The sequence below is a fragment of the Camelina sativa genome, chromosome 8 (genome assembly GCF_000633955.1).
Source record: "Camelina sativa cultivar DH55 chromosome 8, Cs, whole genome shotgun sequence".
In the NCBI taxonomy this organism is placed as follows: domain Eukaryota; kingdom Viridiplantae; phylum Streptophyta; class Magnoliopsida; order Brassicales; family Brassicaceae; genus Camelina; species Camelina sativa.
The window spans coordinates 3154919-3157555 of NC_025692.1; positions in this window are offsets into that span (position 1 = coordinate 3154919).

Genomic DNA, 2637 nt, shown 5'->3' on the forward strand with positions numbered 1-2637 from the left:
TTTTTAAAAAAAAAAAAAAAAAAAAAAAAGGATGGCGTTTGACCGAAAAAGCTAAGGACGAAACCCAGATCCGAGAAAATTCAAAATTCATAAAGAAGAACCCAGAAGAAATTTTGACTCGAATAGAAACAAAACTCAAAGACTACCCAAAAAAAAAAAAAAGGAAACGACGGATCTAATATATCCATGAACACTTATTGTAAAAAAGAAGAAAAGAGAAAAGTAAGAGGTGATCTGTAAAATCAGCCATGAAAGGAACTTAAGAAGAAGAAGAAGAAAAAGAAGAAGAAAGAGAGAGAGAGATGTACCTGAGTAGTAAAAATCTCCGGGAGAGGAGAGAGAGAGAGCACGATGACGGAGGAGAAGATAGGAGTAATAAAGAGAGAGGGAGAGAGAGAGGCGAAAAATCGTCGGAGGAAATAAGGATTTTATAAAAGGATTGAGAGACCAAAAAAAAGTGTGGGTGAGGTTGAAGACAACGTAAAACGATGGCGTTTTGGTGATATTAGAAATTTTGCTTTTTTTATTTTATTTTACTAGGTTTTGAATCCATGCTACGAGTAGATTTATTTGATATATTTTGATGAAAAATATATATAATTGATGACTGTAATCAAATATTATTTTATAAAAAAATTTAAATTAGTATTAAGGAAAAAAATTAAATTTTAGATACACATTTTTTAAAAATATAAAAATAAGTTGTGTTATAAAATCAAATTTGATAAAAAAAATCATGAATTTAACTTGAGGCGAGGCGAATCAAACTGATGACCTCACATAAACAATTTTTATACATGGTGAAACTAAATACTTGAAATTCAACAGATCAGAAAAACGGAACAATTTTATTATCGTGAACTTAACTCGTTTTCATATTTAATTGATCGCTATGACCTATGTTTTTGTGTTTTTTATTTCATGTTTTCTTATTCTTCATATTCTTTCTTGTCATTTTTATTGTCAAATTTTGGGGTAATTGTCATCGTTACTTTTACCGTCTGGTTCTTCATTATACTCTTTTTATTGTTCTTCCTCGTCAACTTCTTCACATTCTTCCAATGAAAAACATTTTGTTTAGACTACCACACAATTTGTTAACCCATCAAACTCCAAGAACAAAATCATTTATTTTCTCATAAAAATAAAAAATAAGATAAAAATAACAAATTAATGAAAGAATATCAACTCATCTATAAAATCATACACAAAAATATATTTTACAGCTCATAAGAAATAAAAAGCACAAACGTAGATAAATAAGATAATTTATGTATTACATCAATATTTATAATATTTTAAATTTTTAAAAGGTTTCGAAATATAAAATTTGAACTTTTTAAAAAGTTTCAATATTATAACTTTTAAAAGTTTCAATATTTATAAAATTTAAACTTTTAAAAATTTGGAATATTCTAATATATTTTTTGAAACTTTTTAATGTTTCAGTTTGATCAAATAAAAAACTGGATCAAACCGAATAAAACTATTAAACTGGGACGCCTGATAAATCAAGCTTTCCTGCTCATTCGTTGTTGAAAACATATTAATCTTATTTATAATAGTTCTGAACCATTGTTTAAAAATTTTCTAGCCGATGTGGGATATTGTACATAGTTCTTCTATTTCCATAAATTTAAAATTTTCCTTTTTCTAAAAAATTATGAAAATTTAAAAAATGTTAATGAATGGCATGTCAAATCCTGATAAAATGTTTAAAATAATTCTTAATATTGAAAATTCTAAAAATTTTAAAAAATATTAATTAATAAGATGTCTAATCTCTATTGGTAGTTTAAAATCCTAAATGCACACCTTAAAAAACTTATAACACAAACTTTTTATTAATATAGATTTGTAATATATAATAAAAAAAAACAAGAAAACTGCTATATTATATCGCCGTCTTAATAGTGATATTTGTGGACAGCTTAAATAAATAAATATTCCTATTTCCATGCGTTTTTTTCCTACTATTAAAAAAAAAAAGATTAGTCAACATAACTAATGATTTTGTTTTCTCTTTTTAACACATTAGATATCATTCTAATTTGTTTTACACTATCCCATTATTTTTATTGATATCTTAACATAGTTAATGATTTTGTTTGGTAATAAGAATAATAGATTAATATTAAAAATTCCAAAAAGTAAATAAGAATATTTAAAAATATTAATTTTTGTAAAAATGATTTCTTCCAAAAATACTATTATCATAACTTTTTGTATCCATAGGAATTACTTATTCAATCCTTAAAAATAAATAAATGTAACTATGTATGAATTCATTTTTTAAAAAGAAACGATTTTGAGATTTCTTTAAGTTGAATGGAATGTTAATCTAAATTTCTTTTCACACTGTATATAAATTTGCAAGAAAATTAGGAACGAAAACTTTATTTTTCTATGATAGTAGAAAACAAATATTTTCTTTTACCATTCTCGTATATTACAAATTTTTTATACTTTAAAGTTTAAACAAACCTACATTCATATGAGTATCTAGGGTTTACTTCATTACTTTTTTATTGATCTCACCTTTTTTTGTACTAGATTTTTGTTTTTGGCTTTTATTTATTAAAATTAAAGTTTATTAAAAACGCATGCCTCTGTGTCTATGACGCTCTCACCAGTCAT